This window comes from Rhyacophila brunnea, unplaced genomic scaffold, assembly GCF_057557595.1.
Source record: "Rhyacophila brunnea isolate RB1 unplaced genomic scaffold, BYU_Rbru_1.0 scaffold_12, whole genome shotgun sequence".
NCBI classification, from domain to species: Eukaryota; Metazoa; Arthropoda; class Insecta; order Trichoptera; family Rhyacophilidae; genus Rhyacophila; species Rhyacophila brunnea.
Window position 1 is genome coordinate 32,762,863 of NW_028232774.1, and position 21,618 is coordinate 32,784,480.

Sequence of the window (21,618 nt, forward strand, 5' to 3'; positions counted from 1 at the left end):
TTTATTTATAAACGTCGTATATACCGTTTTTCCATAGTAATCAATATATTAAATGATGCCGCTCCTACCTTAACATGCATTAAAGATGCATTTAAACTCAGTCCCAATTTAAAACTTAGCAAATCGGTAAATATAACGGAATTAAATATTCAAACTAGATTACTAACAAATAAATTTTGATACATTCAAACATTTTACAATTCGTCACTCTACGCATTTTAAGGTATACTTCTAGTCCAATTTATTAAAGTACCTATGCGCTCTTTAGGTATAACATAAAAATTAATATTACATAATATTATTATGTGATAAAAAGGTTGTATTAAAATTACAGATATCAACAGGTATTTATAATCTGAATTCCAGAAGTAAAACATCATTTCTGACATATTTCTTTAATAATTATTATTATTTAATAGGTAATAATGTTGTTACTTTCTTGTATTAAATTACTATATAAACTAGAATTAACTGTACATATTCGTTGTCAGTATGTATTTGCCATTGGTGAGTGTGCTTAGTGCCTAAAGACGAAACTTGAATTGCATAAAAAATACTCAAATGGAATAGTACAAAACTTAAACCAATTCGATTTTTTTTTTTCATAAAACATTCTGATTTTATCAAATAAAGTACACAACATTACTTAATTAATATGGTCGTTTTCTTGCATATTGATTTCAAAGGCTAAACGTTGTATTTAAAATGGTTACTTATCTTCGCACACACATAAACTTCTTCCAACAACTGATTGGATGACTTTTACAATACTTTCTATGTATATTATTTATATTAATTATTAGAACCTGTTAATATTAAATAAATATATATACAAAAAACTTACTTAGATACTGAAAGTACAATGCGAGTTATAGTATTATACTAATTTATTATATTATCTGAAAACAATAACACTGTGAAACTAGCACAAAAATAATTCGTAGTTTTCGAAAGTAAAAACACACCCATCACTTAGTGGTACGTTAAGTGATTTAAACTGAGTTGAATTGATTACGGATTACACCAAACGTAATAAATTTTACGGTTCCTGCCATGATGCTTGACCATTCGTCAAAATAAAAGCCCAACCAATTAAAGTGGGCATAGAAAAAAAGACTTGAAAATGGACCGCCAGTACTCTAAACGGAGCAAGAAAATAAATCACAACACTCGTTAAGCTAATCAAAGACTACAGAAACTGAACTTCCGATTGATTTAATCGAATTTCAGATGAATGTAACATAAGCACTATCGGCCATACATGATGTAAACAGTGTCGGATTTATTACCTCTTTTCGTATATTGTTCAGTATTACACCCAAGGCGATTTTATATAACAGCAAAAGAGAAAAATCTATTAATTATTAGGTTTATAAATAATATTGTCAATAAAATGTGTAAGCTTAATAGATACCTAGAGCTATATAAGATTTAAAGCTGTGTTATTTGATATGAAATGAAAAATAGTTATTGCTTATATTACTCGTATATTAATATGTAGCAGCTACAATAAACAATATTTCATATAATATTACTTATAAATGATTTTATATCACATTATTACAAAATCATTCCTTCATATATTTTTTTTGTAATGTAGTATTGTATTCAAATAAAATAATATTTTTATTTCCAATTATGACAGCAAGAATAGATTTATTTTATATTGTGGGGTTGGCCCAAAAAATTGTAAGACAATTGTCAGTTTAGGTATTTTGAGTTAATGATCAATTATATCAAAATTGGACCTGATTCGACCACGGGGAGGTACTTTTTCAAGTAGATCATTATTGATTTATTTATAAAACTGTGTAACAGCTGATTTTTCAATATGTCGTCAGGGAAAAGTTTGTAAGTAGATACTACTTAATACATTCGGCTTCAATTGTTCAAATTTTAACAAACATCTGTACAGAAACAGGTTTGTAAGACCAATTACGGTATTCATATATGAAATTCAGTGTAAAAATATAGCATTTTGATTTAAAAAATGTTATTCCAAAAATTAGTAACTATACTTACAGAGTATTTCTATATACTTAATAAATACTATTTTTCAATGTATTTAGCCATCTTTGGAAGACATAAATTATTATTTCCATTATTATCAGTAAAGTACCGGTAGGTATATGAAAGCGTAATTGCGCGGTTGTTATGGTGATTCGATTCGTGTTTCAATATGCGTTTGATCCAAAGCAATGACCCGGTAGGTAACAATTGAAATTAATATATTACAAAATATTTAATATAAAAAATATATATTACAAGCTATCCAAAATTACGTGTCAATTGCAAAGTCCAATAGAAGTTTATAAAAAAAAATCTTTATTTAATTTATTTAAAAATAAAATCAAGATATAAGATAGCACTTACAAATAAAAAAAATGCTATAACCACGGACATATTAATAAGATATACATTAGACATATGAATTTTAAAACGATGAGGTTTAGAAAAATAATATTTTTTTCCAAAATAGTAGATAGGTATTAACATATTTTAGTTGAACACTCAATTTCGATTTCTAGATTGAAAATAGAAACGCTGTCATAATGACATATACATAATTTCTATACAGTCTACAGATTATTCAAGCTTCAAAATACCCCAAATTCTATATTTTTTTTCCTTAACGCAATTTTTATGCCCTCAAAAATTTTTTGTTGTACGAATATTTCATTATTTTGAATGTATTGAAATGCATCATTATTAGATAAATATATTATTTTATTTAATCATAACTTCAGTCTGCCAATGTATTAGTAGTATGTGTAATACAATTATATATTTATCTTTATTTTTTATCATATACCATACGTTTTTTTTTTATAATATATTTCTATGTTGATTATTTATTATTAGTATTATTTACAATCCGCCACTGTGTTACGCGTTATAATGAATCTCCGCTAATGTAGTGCCCTATCTCTTGACAAGTGGAAAATTGATGATGCGACAAGTAAGCACTGAGCTTTGTTTTATTTGCCGGCCGTTGTTACAACAACATTATATCCGGAGTGCGTCCTGTTTTGAGCCGAACAAGAATATTAATATCTTTTATTAATAGTATTGAAGTTTCCGTAACGTATCATTAAAAGTATTGTAATTATTCTTAAATACCTGATACTTTAGAGTAAGCATACGTATATCAGACTATCCAATACTATAGGTGGGTATAGATAGATAATATTATTTTGAAATGTTTCTTAAAGTACTAATCCTTTGTTTGAAACAGAAGTATTAAATAAATCACCTTTCTGAAGTACCAATTAATAATAAATATATCTATTTTCTACAATAAAAGTTTCATTGTACTGTTGTACAATCAATAGTATACTAAAATAATATTTGAATTGTTATTCAAATATTATAATTTACCTAACTAATTCTAAGAAATTAATAAAAAGTAAATGTCTATTATACATTTCTTAACTGCAATAAAAAGCTCTTCTTGGAAATAAATTTCAAGTATATACGTACGTACCGTTAGAGATATTTTAATATTGAAAATACATATTATTGAATGAGTTTTTGTTTCAGTGGAATGAAAAGGAAATATTGACACTAATTGTCGCGAAGACTCGATATTAAGCGAGTATTTAACGTTTAATTAGACCAGCGTTTTCCAAATTTACTTATTCGTGGAACCTCCTAGATAATTTATAGTGTAGCACATAAATAAAATGCGATGCAGGATTGTTGGAAAATATTATTATTTTCTCTACAGCTAAGATTCAAAATTACGTAGACAGCGAACATATTAATTTTATCTCGCATATTAAAAATATAATTTATTATCTATATTTACATTTATAGTATAAAGTATATGCTCCATCAAATTTTGCGAATATGTCGTCAAGAACTCCATAATATATAAAACACTGCTCTAGGGTAACGCGGTGACTAGCACAAAAATAGATTGATTGTTCCATCTGTAAGTAGGTTATGAAATTACGACGAGAAAAATTAACGACACCTTTAAATAATATTAAACTATTTGATCTGTAATCGTAACTAATATTTCTATAAACATAATATTATTATGATAGGCGCTGCACTATGTTAATAATGTAAAATTTCTATTTCTACAAAAAATATATTTAAAATTAACTAAAGATATTCATTATTAATTAATCTTGCGTTCACGTATTTGAATTGTATTATAATAGGTTTTAAAATAAATTTTTAGATTATTATATAGTTATTTACGTTGATAGCTATTTCTACCTTTAAAACCCCACCTTTGAACGATTCTTTACTATGTCTATCGTTAGTTCACATTTGTTATAATAAACATTTACTAACTTCGTCGGCGTGTCAGTATCCACAATTATATTCTACATAATTTCATTTATAATTAAATTCTATCAATATTAATGTGTTAGTGGAAGGCTTACTTTTACTATATCGAATAAGAATTTATACACACCAAACAGTGAAAAAAAACTGCATATAAAACTAAAAAAAAATTAGTCGTGCTAAAGATATTGGTTATTTTCAATTCTTTAATTAACTTTCGCTATGTAATCAAAAAGCAATGGAGTAAAATCTATCTTCTCGCAACAATGGTAAATATGAAAACAGTTGATCTTTTCTTATGATTGCGTTATTAATAATTAATAATGATCTATCCTAGTTAGACATACTCTACAGGTTTTTTGATTGTAGAAACATTGTTTTTTAGTTTATAATAAACTTAACTATTTTTTTTATTCAACGAATTATTCACAAGATTTAAGAATGTACCATTCTGATTATTGAACATACATAATTTTGAAGAACACTTTCTGATTTTGATTTAGAATAAAGCTGATGAGTAGGTATTAAAAAGGCCAATAGTTAAAATTTGTCGCAATTAGTACGTCGCCTTGTAGCATAGAGGTAAATGCAACGGACGGGGTGTAAACCCAGGAGATGCAGTGTTTGATTCCTTGCCGGGGTGGCTTACTTTTTTCAAAACGATTTTTTCTTTTGGTTATAATATATTTTCTCAGAAAAGATTTTTAAAAATTGTGTATATAAACGTTTGTAGATAATATAAATACTTTCAATTTGTTATGTATATTAAATATAAAAAAACAACAAATTTGACTGGGACTTGATTTTGGTCAAATTCAAATGATTCCGATCAATTTATTATTTAAGCTACATACGCCTGAATTTTCCAATCATCCAACCATCGTAAATAATTTTAATCAAAGATTTAACAATTAATTTCGTAATAAACACTTTGATTGAAAACTCAGTAATCAATGATAGATGTAAATTTTAATATGTATCTAAGCAAAATTTGAGCTCCGGTTATTGGTAAGATTAGATTTATTTATAACCTTAAAATTAATGATACAAGCCTTGGTTTGTTTAAATCATCTTTTTAATACTGTATTTTTAGTTTCCTTTTACTCTCTGTCGGTCCGCGATAGTATACCTAAGTAATGAATCTGTGTTGAATAACACAGTGTATCGAATCAAATACAAGGCATCATTGTTGTTTGGTGACTGTGACAATACAAAGTAGTGAAAGGGGCACTGATTGAATTGCACTGCACTGGCAATTGTTTGCAGGATGCATGCAATTTATTTAATGTGTCAAGAGAATGACGCCACTGTACTAACTACACCTACTCAATTACATGCAAATAATATTAAACATAAATATAACTAGACTTTAGCGACCGCAGTTGAGTAGATAGTAATATGCATCTGAAACTCTTGTCAATATTATGCTGCGCTTTGAATATAAACTTTTCTTTAAATATTTTTTTTCTATCTAAACAATAAAATAAGGCATGTCTATAGATTCATAATAATTATTTTTGTATACAGCTTTCAAGCTGCATTTCTGTGTATATATTACGTTATCTAGTAAGTATGTAATTCCCTAACGTCTGAAAAAACCTAGTTTTGCAATACATGTTTTTAGGGAGGTATAAATCGTATATTCCTAGCCATCTTTCAATTTTATTCATAGTTGATTATAACATTTATTTTTTTGGAATCTTTTAACTTTTTGTATTATATACTGATTTTAGTAAAGTAACAATTTAAAGTTATAAATATTACTTATTATGGCAAACGGGTATGGAAAAAGAAACCAGAGAAGCCAGAGATTAACACTTTGGAGGAGGCCTTCACCCGAAGAGGAGTTCTTACAAACCAAACAAACTAATTACATATCATTGTTTAATTTATAAACACTATTTAATAGTATTATATACAAAAATAAAAAATCTTAATATATATAATATGTATTATACAAAAATATAAAAAATAATAATTATTAATATTATATAAACTAGAAAATAAGTAGATAATACAACCAAAGATAGATATATATATACATAATAGATATATTCATAGGTTATATATATATTCATTTACTTTTTTTTGTAAGAAATAAAAAGGCTTTTTTATTTTTATTTTATTTTATTATGGCAAATTAGATAGAAGTAAAGTATATTGTTACAATTAATAGTCACGCTAGATTAGGTATAAACAAAAAGAATTTCAAGTTTAACATATTTTTTATTTATATAACAAATTATGTTTTATTAATTTAATAAAATTACTTTAAAACTATGAGACAGATTGTTGTCAATTTAAAAAATACGTGTAGGTATTAATATTTTTTAGAAATTTAATTACATGTTTCGTAATTCTATCACCAAGATGTCCTTAATAGCACTATTCTTTATAGTATAATTTTCAGTAAATATATAAATATATTTACACCTAAAATTTATTGAGGCTATTAATCATAATATTATGAAGCAGTATAATATGAGTCAGCTATGTGTTATATTTTTACCGAAAAATATTGTTATTGACAGTACAATTACGTTGATTTTCATATGAACATATCCCATTAAAATATCGTTTTCGTTAATTTTATAAAATGAAATAGGCACACTCGTTACTTTATATAATATTATAAAACGATGCATATTATATTATAATATAGATGGGCGAAAACTTTTGATTACCTTTTATAAAACACTCATCGCAGTTTAAAGAATGTTTGTACGGAAGTCATGAGAGATCTTGCTTGCCTTTCAAATTCCATTTGAAATACAATAACAATAATAATATGCATGTATCACTTTATGCTAATATCACGCAATATCAATCACTGAAGCAGGTATAAATATTTTATATTAATTAAGAATCAATAGTGCTTTTATCTAAATTAATATAACGACGTAGCTAAATACAATATAATAAGTAGGTTAATAGAAAACATAATTATTAACTTTACCGATGCAGGTTACTGAGTTTTTTTACTACAAACAATAACTATTTTGTACATAATTGAAAATTATACTAAAATAAAGAATAATATGCTTATCTTAAAAACGAATTAACATTTATTTTATATTGAATTATATTTTACAATATCATTATTGTAATAATAAGTATATGATACCATATGTAGTCGACATCAAAATAAATAAATTTAAATTAAATATATATATTATATCCTTTTTAACACTACAACAGGCCGAGAGGCCTAATAACAGTAGTGTATTCGGTATTAAGTGAAACCATCACATATATTGTGTCCTCACCGGGTCGGACCTGGAGCTCCCGGATGAAAGGCAAGTTACTGCACCACGAGAGCCACCAAAAGCTCGTACCACTTCCTTTGGACTATCATTTTCGTAGCACTGCTGTTAGGGTTAGGGAAGTGCGGTCACGGCTATGGAATCTCGCGTCACAGGGATACGGAGTGTCGCACTATCTGACGGCACATGCACCAGCCACTTAAACCATGTCTTCGTCAATTTACACGCGCACACCTACCGAAATGTGTCCTCACATATGTTTTCATCCCCCGCACAGTCTTCACACAAAAATATTGTAAAAGAAAGTTTCTTTTGCCAGATTTTACTTTTTTTTCGAATACATGAAACCATCATAATATGCAAAACTAATTCTTTGACTCATTTATCGAAAGGCGGAAGGCAAAAATTTATAAATACCTTAAAATTTAAGTTTCAATGAAAAATGTGTGTGTGTTTGTGGGTGGAGTGTAAATTTACCGCCCCGTATGACATCAACCCTATTTACGCCGCTGCTCAGATGTGTTGGTGATTCAGACACACAATAGAAAAATTAGAGGGAACGTTGATCTTCGTGACCTCTTCAATCACCTAAAATTCTGCGCAGACATTAATTCTCAAAGCTTAGTTTTCAGGGTCCTTTATGCTAGATAAAATTTGTCTCAAAGCCATACAGGGACATAATATGTAGCATGCACGCCTTACACAAACGACATTATTTGGTCCTCACAGATTATATTAATTCTAATAGTACGTATCTAAATATTGTTTGTACATACTTACGTATTAAGTAAACCGAATTTGTTACCTTACATAATAATCCAATTATAAAGTAGTATGATATTATTTGAGTTGGTATTTCACTGTTGAACTGGTATGAACTCTCCTGTTTAAAACATTCTACACATATTATGTCTTATTATTTTTTACACACGTGTGTATTTAATTTTTTTATATTGTATACCTAAATGTATATACATTAAAATAATTTATTATCCTTACCGGCGCCTAAAGTGTACAGTGAACTAACTTGCCTACTATAAAGCCAGTTAAAAAATATGCTTCCATATAAAGAAACTGCAATACTAACGTATCATTAGATAAAGGTAATAAAATTTTATTTCATTTAAAACTAATATTGCAACTACAATAAATAAATTGTTAACTGTCTATTCTGATCCATTCTCACGGTGATAACATAAATATGTGAAAAATTTTACTGTTTTTTTTAAGTTAATAGATATTTTTATTGCAAGTTATTATTAATGAAATGAAAGTTACAATCACACGGAGCTTTAGTGCAATTATTGTTGTACAAAAAAGTGGTTTTGTAATACATGCATTTAGAAAACTTTCAGGTATATTTGATTTAAAATAGAGACATTTATATAAAAAAAATATAAGTAATAAAAATAGGTAATAATAAATTTGTATTTTTTTACACGTTTACACGTTTTTAAGATAATAGCTATCCGGTGCAGCTATGGGACTAAAATGCGCTATTTGATAGTAAAAAATTAAACAGCACAACAATATTGAAAGCACCGTTAACTAAATATACGTATAATAAAGTAAAAAATTACAGCAACAGGTTAATAATTTATATTACAAATTATTTATCATCAAGAATTTTGTAGTAATAATGTTTCATTCATTTCAAAATTTACACCCACGATGGCCGCGCGGTTTAAGCGTCGGCCTATAGCGTCGAGAGTCCCAGGCTTGAATCCAGGGTCTGACAAGTACACGTCTTATTGTTTTTCAATTTGTGTATGAATGAGTCAGAGTATAAACCTAATAGGTTAGGCAAGTGGCTGACATCCGTTTCTCGTAATAAAAAAAAACTAGTAATATAAATCTCCATTCTGTGGAGGGTCATATGATCCTGATAGAATCGGACATAGTTGGAAAAAAATCAAAATTAGAATATCTGTTATAAAAAATACCATTCACAATTCTAATATAATATAAGGATATTAAGTATATAATACTGAAGTGTTATTATAACTTATATTTAAAAAAAAATCTATGTCAAATTATTATTTGTGTTCGCACGTAGCCGAGTTGATAAAACGACTGTCTATGAAGCTGTGAGTCGCATGGTTGATCCCGCGACTGGGAAAATGAATAACATGCATGGTGTATTTTTTTGTGTTTAATCATGGTTTTTGTATGTCATAATACTTAAATTGTACAAAAGAAGTTTAATAAACATTGTGAAAAGGTAACTTTGCTCTTAACAAAATATAGGTATAATAGTGGATAGGTGTGGCAGAAATTTGTAATGACAGTATTATTTTAGATGAAAAACGACCATTTTTTTATAATAAATATAAAACAGTAAGTAAGCAGTTAAAATGGTCAGGGTTATCCCACTCATTAAGCCAGTCTATGAACCTAATGAATGGAAGGAATGGCTAATAGCGATCTTATGCTCCATTTGGATTATTGTAATTTACTTTTTTATTATTGGCGACTGACTACAACTAAAACATTAAGTAAAAAAAAACATTTTTAATTCAATAAAATAATATACTTACAAGATTTCTCAAGAGTGACACAACACCGCCTACCAAAGCTCCACTATTGAACACCTCGGACGCATCGTTATTTGTTAATTTTGCTGTGATTAGGAATTGTACCTACAGGTGGCTAATTTCGTAAAGCACATTTGCCAGAATCCTGTGTATGTGAATTTGAGCCCAGTACCAATATTTTTCAAGATTTTTTAACAGGTATTTTTCTGAGACGATCCATTTCAAAAAACCATTGCCAAAAAAACTATTAATTTAAATAGGATTCTTTTAATTGCTATCTTTTATTATACTATGGTACCAAATGTATTGTTCAGTATTAAAAATGTTAATTTATTTTATTGAATTTATTATATACGTACCCAGGTACTACCAGTTTAACAGTATGTGCATTTCTTAATAAACACGTTTAAAAAATAATAAATTATTGCTCTGATTTTTTATATTGTTTAATTACGAACGTTTATTACTTCACAAATATGTAATATTGTAATCTATTTATTTAATTTAAATCAGTAGTAACAATTTGTAATGTACATAATATTATTATTATTATTATGTTTTCTTATATTGAAAAAATAACAGAACATTCATTATAAAAGTTAGCAAATTAACTGTACCTAACTAATGATGCAAATTCTATATCCAACCATGCTCAAGTAAGCCAGTTTATATAAATTAAAAAATAATAATTCTTTAACATTTATAATAATAATTTTACGTGTGGCAACACACCTATCATAATCTAAAGAATCAAAATCAGTACCGTCTATAATCTGTTGCGTTACACGTTCAGCCATTCTCTTCATTACACCAAATAAATCCAACAACAGAATAATACTATAATAGGATTATTAAATTCGTATTATTTGATGAACGTACAGAATTTTCTTCTATTATATTGTACGAATTTCATTTCCCGTCTGGCATTGGGCAATGATAATAAAATCATTCCGTGAGACGAATCGGATCGCATTGATTGAGCGTGATTTGACCAGATGGCGTCTGTGTTTGTTTTTGCCGAAATACGTCTCTTTTTTCTATGCGTTTTGTTTATTCAAGTGAACAATAATTTTCTCTCTTGTGATTGAGTTTTTTTATTTGGCTATTATTATGATTTGCCTGTTTGTTTTTGAGTTCAAATAATGTTAAAAATTTTGAAGGTGTATCAATATTTTCCGTTCATAAGCATCGATCACTGCCAAAAATAGAACACTTATAATAATTCAAGCTGTTCTTTGTCTTCTATTGGTCGCTGATTAAATAATACTAAATATATTAATATATTTAATTCTTCAGCTTAAATTTACAATTATTTTCGAACTAGCAATTAATAATTTAATAAACCGTGTCCGGAAATTTGCACACTTCATCGTGAAATGTTGTATCGGAAATAATATATGGTCGTATATAATATAGAGTCGTATTAGTCTTCTTCCACACTGTCACGACCCAACATTGGGACATAGGGCAAGCACAAGTTCGCGCCACTTTCCTCAGTCCATCACCAACTCTGGCGCCTCCCGCCATGTCAAACCTGCAGCACGTAGGTCGCTTTAGTAGTAGGTCGTATTACTACGGAGATAAAATTCATGCCTAAATAAACACGGTTCTTGTCGGTTTACAGTAAGCCACGGTAAAAAAAATTGAAAATAGCCGATATACCTACGAGATTATTTGTTAAGTTAGGTTAGGTTTTCATTCCTTAATTTTATTTACTGAAATCTGAGATTATACGGTCATCTATTCTCTTTCCGATAAAAAAATCTCACGGCGAAATGTGCTACAGTAAAATGTAATACGTACAATTTACATGTAACCTTAATAAATATGTAAACACAATTAAACTTTTACTCATATTATTACAATATAATTTTTTATTCCAGTACTACACAGAAAGTCCATACAAATATGTATGTAAAAAATAATAATAATATTTAAAGTATTGCTAATTATTAGAAATTAAATTCTGGCAACTATAATTATTTAAGAACTTGCTCATAAAATTACAGAAACGTATTGCTTATAGTTGGTACCTAATCCCATTTTTTGTTATCACAACATGGTGCAAACTAACTTTTTCATATTATTATACTAACATTTTTTTTCTAGTATGTACAGATCATATAAATACAGTCAGTGATATTATGTATAGTATTATTATGAATAATGAATAGAAAATCTCTTTAATGACCTTATTTTATACAATAATTAATAATTGCATAAAACTTAATCAAAAGAAATCGAGGCCCCTTTGTCATTATTTATTAAAGATTAGCACACAATATGGATTATAATTAATATAAAAATATAATAGAATAAAGTGCAATGAAATTAAAAATACTCATTATCTATTGATAGTACAATGGGCAATTGATAATAAATTCACATATGGTAACTCTTGCACGATCAATTAAAAATGTAAATGACATGCTTGTTACAAATGAGAGGAAAATCATGACTGTTCATTGAATCAAGGATATCCAGCAATCAACCGTATTATTTTTAACTGTAAGATACAAAAGCATGTGATACATACAGTGATTAATTTTGTCTTCATCGACAACAACCTTTGTATTTTTAGTTGGGGCAAATCACTACAGCAATATTTTAATTTAAACCAAAATTCCACTATATAAGCAATACATATTTGAAAAATATTTTTCCAATGGTTGTCGGTAAACGTTGATACAAGTCAAAAGATGGCGAATAATTTCATACTTTAAGTATGAATATTAAATTTGTCAAACACATCAATCGTGGAACACTTATTTAATAATTGCATACTTCAGTGAAACGATTTAAACGAAAAAATAATTTTCAACTATAGGTGCGATGAAATTTCGGACTCGCTGCCAATAGGAGAGCGATAGTCGAGCTGTGAACACGTCAATTTGCTTTGTGATGGCGTCGGAGGAATTAATTCTTAAATCGTGTATGACTAAAATCAACAAGTATTATGACTAAAAAATGTTACCCATTTATTTGAAAGAGAAAACATGTCAATGAATATATTATTATTATTACTAATAGAACAATAAACATAACATTAAATGGACGGATGTTAAATTTTTATGACAAATTATGTTTTTTTCTGCACGCGTCGTTTGCACAATCTTCGAGTCGCGTAGTCACGATCGTTTAAGACCGTGCCCCAGCTGAAGTATAGCCTTAATAACTTTTACACTTCTAGAGTTATGAATATGGATTTACAATTATTAAAATTACATTAGTTATGTGATTCCACTTTGAAAATAATAAATTTATTCATTATTATTCGAATATAAAATACATTTGATCCTTAATAATACAAAAACAAGTGAAAGTAAGTAAATTATCTTGTTCTATCCTAATTTAAATATTTATTTGTACTATTAACACAAATTTTATGATAAATTGTTGTAATTCATTTATCCAACCCACTGGGTCCTTGCTCTGGATCAAAATATACATTGACTTGGTCCAGAGTAATTGTCTAGTGAGTTTGGTCTGATTTAGCGGTGCCAGTATAACAAGATGATTTCCATTTTTGGCTTATTATTATTGAACGTTTGGAAGCTTAGTGAAGATTTGTGCTATATTCTGTGGCAATACAAAGTGCGTAGAAAAATATTTGTTTCTTTGTATATAATATTATTTGCAGATTTACTGATGAAAATACTTACACAATGAATGTGTGTTAATTATTTATGTGTAAAAACTAAATTATTATTATTACGTAATTACAATGTTATTATTGAACTATATATAGAGGATTTCATCAATAATATTTTAATGGAATACAATTTAAATATAGTTATTGAGCTGTTAAGCCTGCGATATGACAAAATTAAAATTGCATTGGTGAGATAAAAATTTCTTTATAAGTACAAAAATGAAGGCCAATTTATTTTTGTAGACGGAACAATTTTATCTGTTTAAATGACAGGTACCTACTGAGGGTTTTATCATCATTAAGATACTTGTAACATCTACGATGTAATGACTTCTCAAAATGACAGAATTACGGTATCATTAAAATAAAACAATGTAAATTAGAGGTTTCTCTAAAACAAAATATTAAAAAATATATTTAAATTTTGATGATATGATATTATAATAGAATATTAAGGGTTTTCCTATACCATGCGTTATAATATCAATAAACCGTAAATACAAATAAAAAAACATTTTTAAAAAATTGTCACATTGGAGATTTTAACAGGTTATTATTATAATATGTATTAATTACTAAACACTATAATATAAAGCAATAAAACTAGGACAATTTATATCAATATTTTTTTTTAAGTTTCGATAGGCACTCTATATTATTAAAGTCGCTAAGTTAGTGTCAATAATAATATGACGGCGCCATATTGCCTTTAGTTAATTTCAATTGACAATAACATCAAATCATTCAAAACACCTAACTATATCACATAACATACGCTATTTTAAACATTTGTTGGTTAAGGGATATTTTAATATGAAGTATTTTTTCATCATACTTTTTCGAAAACACTCTGTTGTTCTACAATATTCATTATAATAATAAAATAAATGTTACAGAAATACAATGTCAGCGTATTTATATAATTTCATTTTATTATTGCCTGTCATGCCTTCTAGGGATTCCAATTGTAAACAAAATAAATGAAAAATTGATACATTAATTTATTGTACGCATAATGTTAATATTAATATAAATCAAACTTATTCTAAGTACGTGGTTTATTATAATAATATATTATTCATTATTTATACAGAAAGTCAGTATTTCTTAGGAGATATAACAACTGTGAGAACAATAAAATTGAACGCCGCGGACAATTGCACGCGCCAACACAAATTTGGTACTCACTGAAATATTGTAGAACTTTAATTACCGTTGCTAATTATTTTCGAAACAATAATAATTAATTGTGTAATAACATTGTTTCACCTCAATATAACGTTTTGCAATAATAAGTTAAGTATTTGTTTTAGAATTTGATTAGGTTGCTAGGAAAACAATAAATTAGAGTTTTTGGTTTTTTAATTTTTCAATATAAATGTCATTTCATTTTAATTGCATTGTTTGCTTTGTATTTTGATATCGTTTAATTTCGTTTTATTATTGATTTTGCTTTAAATTTGGCTGTTAAATTAGACAAGCCAAAAAAAAGAAATAATATATTTTTTTTCTATGAGTTTAAAACTAGTTTAAAATAGCAGAAACTGTCTGTATCATAATCAATGCTTTTAATATTGGTATTTTTATGGATTCCATGATGTCACGAAAGCCTTTCAGATGAAAAGAGTTTTCTTCAGCTGAAAAAGACAAAATGAAAATGCTAGTGTAACTAAAACGACACACAATAATCGAATAATTTCTAACCTTTTAGAGCTAGAAAAGTCAGAAAATCTTGACAGAAATTTGAAAAACTATAAGCAACTTTGCTAGTAACAATTTGTTACAGCAATGCTCTAACAAATTCTAATTTTCTAAGTTTTTATTTCATCTGCGATCAATTCATCTTGTTGTGAATTTAAGGTTATCTAAAACACTATAGATAGTAAGACAACTTTAAGCAATTACCCACTATAAATTATTATAGTTTTATTAAATGTGTAATATTTAGTTAATAAGGATGACATATCGACTGCCTAATCTGCGAACCAGCCAACTGTATTTTTGACTAAACATAAAATTTTGATGGCATTTTGTTATAAAGCATGTTTTCTATGCTCACACAAAATTTCAATATCCTAAACCTATAAATAAATTCTTTATCGTTCTTCAAAAAAAAAACAGCCAGTTGCAGGTGTCAAATTTCCAATCTCGTAAATGGAACAACTCCGCTCTTTATATAAATTTTCTTTATATATAAAAGGAAGGTAAAATAGTGTATTAAAATACATTGGACGCTAAAGACGCGCCTAGCGCGTAACGATTAAGTGGCCATTCGATATAATTAGCACGCTATTTAAATGTGGTGTTTAATAAGTAATTATCTAGTCAGCAGTCAATGTGTTTTAATCAAAGTGCAGTTTTAGTGTGTTTATTGAATTATTAAATTCCGCTCGACAGTTAAATAAATATTTTTTGTCTCCTTCCTAAACAATTTGCTCAAATAAAGTTAACCAATTTGGAGATTAAGCAGTCGATATCGATTTTTCAATAGTTTTTTTTTATATATATAAACTTAATTAAATGTATGCATAACAAATGGGAGTTGAATTTATATCAATCGCAAACGGGATGGATAGCTTTACACATTATATTTCCTAAATAATATTTTCTAATAAAAATGCATTTGAAAAGTTACTTCAAAAGTGTTGAGGTTGTTTCAAAGTATGTATGTTAAATAAAAAATACTGCAGTATTAAATCATCTGTATTATTCATTAAATAAAAACATAGCTAAATAAAAATTAATAAATATTCTTATGCAATAGAATTAGAAGAGTAATAGTTAATCACTTCGCACTACTAATAAGAGTAAAACTTTTACATCTGTTCAAAAATAAATTATGTATTTGTAGATTAGAAATCTGTATTTGATTAGGTACGTAATTTTTAAACCTCAGAAGATGGTTTTTGAATGTTGAAAAATTCGACATAGCTCAAAAATGAACTCACTTCCGTGATTAATTATTTCGTGACCGATCAATACTTTTGAAATTTTGTTAAGCAATTTGTAAGAAGGCACTGATCGTTTGTCATGCAAGTAAAATAGACTTTGCTTTCTTTCAAACGTGTGATTTTAACCCAGGGGCGTACGAGCAAATATTAAATAATTGCATATTATTTTTTTTTGTTTAAAATCTATATTAATAGCCAGAAAAAGTTTTTTTAATTATTTTTGATAATTTCCCTATGCTCTTCTCTCCTCGGCACTTTACATTAGAAAGTAACTTTAAACTCAGTCAGAGCTCACTTTGAGCGTAGAAACCTTAGTCCTGGGTATCTTCTCCTAGGGCATTCCCAGCCTAAAACTTAACTAGATGCTTCACACCGCCAATGTAGGGCCACGTGATACGCTTGGTTTGGAGGGATTACCTTCAATATCTCTGATTTAATAGCTGCGCATTAATTGTATTGGTTACCTACGAAATTGAGTTATTTAACACCTAAGTTTAATTTACGATTATTAATATTGTACTTTCTGTTCCCATAACTAATCCTTTATTACTGCTTTACAATAAAAGTAAATTATCATATTTTTTTTCCACTAGGCATACGGAAACTTTTAGGTTGTTGTATTCTTCCCTTAAAGCAAATGATCGAATACGAGATATGAATAAAACTCTACACATAAGTGGGTAATCTTCTGAGTATAGCTGTAAGAAAGTAGAGTTCTTGAGTGTCGAAGTGTCGAGTGAGAAATATGGGATAAACTTAAACACGTATTAAAGAAGAAGTTATTTTCGGTATTAACATATGTGTTAGTAATATGAATGAAAGTTTATAAATTAAGTCATAATATGAACTGTTGAAAAAATTATGTCATTAATCAAAACTGGCATCAAAGTTTTAGTCTATGGCGACTAGATTTTGCAATTCTGTCTCTATTCTGTTACCAATACTTACACTTAATTATCTCTGGTTACTATCATTTTGTAACTTGAATACGTGTATTAATTAAGGCGCTAAGTACCAAAATAATAAAAACTGACATTTTTATAGAAAAATATTCTACATACCAACGCCAATAACTTCAACTATAGTCTAAGTGCCTCAAGCAAGTCAAAAAACACAGCAAAATAATTAAATCTGTCGACGTTGTAAGTCCGTTGGCGTGTTTTATTTATAATGGTGTAAGTAGCACTGCAGTGGTCAACGGCATTCAATATAAAATAGCTGAAGATGGTGTGTTGACACTTGCGAGTTCTTAATACCTAAAATTATAGAAGCTGCCGTGATTGCTTCACACTGTAAAACTACATTTTTTAAAAGGTCTGCTTATTGAAATTTTACTGCAATGACTCGGTATTTTGTAACTACATGCAATACTACTTTTTGGTACTTAGAGCCTTATTTAATACACGTATTCACTTTTTTATTAACTATGGGAAAATAGTAAACATAATAGTATTTCATTATAATTCTAAGCAAGAATATTATAAACCTACAATCAAGACTGGTGTATATATTGTATTATTTAGGTAAATACAGGTTATAAAAATCTATCATGATTTTTAAGGAGAGTTTTACGCTTACCTTTATTTAGTAGATGATAGATAAAATAAATTATACATTTCACATAGCTAATATGATTTTAATCCAGGCATATATATCACAAACATGATGCGCTACCTATCTCTATTCTAGAGGTAGATACTACGGAATAGCATAGTATTTTAAAACTAAATTAAAACACAATATTTTATATATTTTCACTGTGGACATATTTTATACCTCAATCTATTTGAAAATAACTGGGTGAGATCCTAAAATATCATATAAATTATATGATTAATATAATATATATTTATATTTAAGAATGAGTACGTCACTGCAATTGTAAAAACTATTCTGAACATACCAAAATCTGTCAATTCTTTTAGTACACACCGATGACGTCACTAGGACATCAATCATATCAGTCGTGATGTCGTGAATTATTGTTGTCTAAAAACCAGTTTATCATCTTTTTGGCACAAAAACTGGTGACAGGTGAATATTGATACCTTTACTCTGTATTGAAGTTAAATTTATAACTTTTCCATGTGACTCACTGGTATATTTTTTTTGAGAATTTAAGAAAAACTATAAAACGGAAATCGCGAGCTTCTTTTTATTATTGTTTTTGTTTTGATAAACTTAAATTATTCATGTATCTATCTACAGATATAGGATAGAAGTAAAATATCATATATATGAGAAAGATAATTTGTTATAAATAGATTATTATTTAGGCGGCTCTCGTGGTGCAGCGGGTAAGGCGCTGGCCTTCCACCCGAGAGTTCTGGGTTCGATTCCCGGTCATGACAAAAACATTTATGTGTTTTTCTCAAAGCCTGGGTGCTTGTGATTGTTCAAAAATTACTAACAACCACCTTGTACGAACAAGCAAGGACATGGTTATTAATAATTCTAAAAAAATAAAATAGATTATTATTTAAAACTGTGACTAAAACGTAATAGTTTGTTTTAATCCTGCTTGTAAGATACGCGTTTTTATAAATACTTTGACCAACCTAATACCTGTCTAAAGGCCTGTTCGGACCAGTCGAGTAATTTACTTGGGTAGCGAGTAATTTAGTAACTTAACGTGTACCAACAGACAAATTTAGCCGAGTAATTTAGTAAAATCATTTAGTCGAGTCAATCCATTTTGTTCTAATTTTTCGGACGATTACTGACCCCCACCACCTCTCACTAAATACTAAACAAGCCACGAGACAAGTCTGAATACGTTATTTTTAGTTAAATTCATTAGTTGTCGTAGAATTTCTTCCTCGTTATTAACTTAATTATTTTTTGAACATACATAGTTTGAAAACACTTTGAATGAGGTTCATAACACAAGTTCGTATCCCTGATTTTTTTTCTATTGGTTATATATTTCTCAGAAGTGTTTTTTAATTGTGTATGTTCATAAAAAGAATTTTACTTTCTTAAATCTTGCGAATTATTCGTTGAATAAAAAAAATAGTGCTCTGTTCATTTTGACACATCACTCACTAATGTACCTGTGTTCGGACACTTTTCAGTTACTAAATTTAGTAGTAACCAAATCACTCGCCACTTGATTAAACTACTCTACTCATCCTAACTGAGTATGATAAACAGATATTACATACCAATAAATGCGTACGACAATGATCTAGGGGTAGGCTGAAAATAAATTTTAAATAATACCCTGTAGGGCGGAGTTAGACATATTTCCATACGCTATTTTGAACGCAAATTGTTTGTAGACCTCAAATCAACGTAACCTAACTTAACGCAAGCCTAACCTAACCTAACCGACAAAGTCACAATTTATAAAAAAAAAACATAATTTTAATAAAATTGCAATTGAAGATTTTTTTAAAACTTAAATGCTGTCTTTAACAGCAAAACATGTGATAGTTTGTCCGGTCGTTGTATCCAGCTAAACCATCAAAAAATAATGTATAATGACGTGGCCGTTACTTTGGCCAATACGTGGTTGGAAAGAGTGTAAGCACATCTCTTGTATAGATATGACAGAAGAATAATTAAGTATTAAATAAATACAGAATTTTCTGTATATTTATTTTGTAGAACAAAGAAAACAAAAACACAACTACGTTTACAGTGCGCAGTACAAATTTAATATTAAAATATTTCGGTTCATTTAAAAAAATTCTGATCATTTTTCAACGACTGCGCATAAAATTAAATCAAAATATTGCCTAAACTTTTAAAACAACCATTAAAAACGACTTTTAATATGTATATGCATATTCATAGCATCACTTTTTTAATAAACACAACGCAGATTAGGATATATTTATTTTTTTAATATTTATAATACAGACATCATAATGATAAATTTAATAAGATGACACAATATCTACTTAATTTATTATAATAATATATTATATTTGACTATGGACTGTTGAAAATTTGAAATGAAACTATTATTTTATACATAATATATGCAATTTTCAATATATAAGGTTCAATGGATTCTAAAGAAAGCTATGCCCTAGTTTCAAGATATGCGAATATTGGAGCTTTCTGAAGCTTAAAATGTAATATGGAGCTCTCATCTTTGAAATATATTATACTTACCAACTATTCAATGCTGTAGTGTAATGCTATCATATTAATATGTAGATTATTATTAAACTACTATGAATACAATTTGTTGGGTGTATCAAATATTAACATACAAATTTTTACTATTCGTAAATAAAACTAAAGAAAATAAAACAGATATGAATCTCTATTATATCATTCATTAATTATTATTAACACTTATTATTCATATATTATTCATATATATATTCATATATATCATACATTAATTATTAACACATGGTAAAAAATACACTTTGACTATTGAATATAGATTTTTATTTATAAGAATTCAGTAGAGTATAATATAGTATTACATTTTAAAATTTAAAAAAATGTTACATATGTACTTATGTATTTTTTTCAATGTGAATTTAATCCAGAGTGTAGTTCATTATTTTGGGTGGATAACGGATAATCATTTCTTAAAATTTCTGTTAAAATAACCTCAATCCTGTGTAGGCTAATATGTTTCACTTAGTGGTATTATGATTATAGATAATATCAAAAAAATACCTACAACTAAGGATTAATAATTGTAAGTAAAAAATAAGTTTGCATTAATTCCTATTTTCATGAATTTAGAAAAAAATATCGTTACCTACATAAAATATGTACTTTAAATTAATAAAAAAAACTATTAACTATATTTATATTAAAGTAAATACAACAAAATTATTCTGAGAAGTTCTCTAAAATACTTCAACAAATATTTACTCTGAGAACAATTCGCAAACCGTCTTTATACTTCTACGATAAATAATGACATATAGGTATATATTTTAAAATAT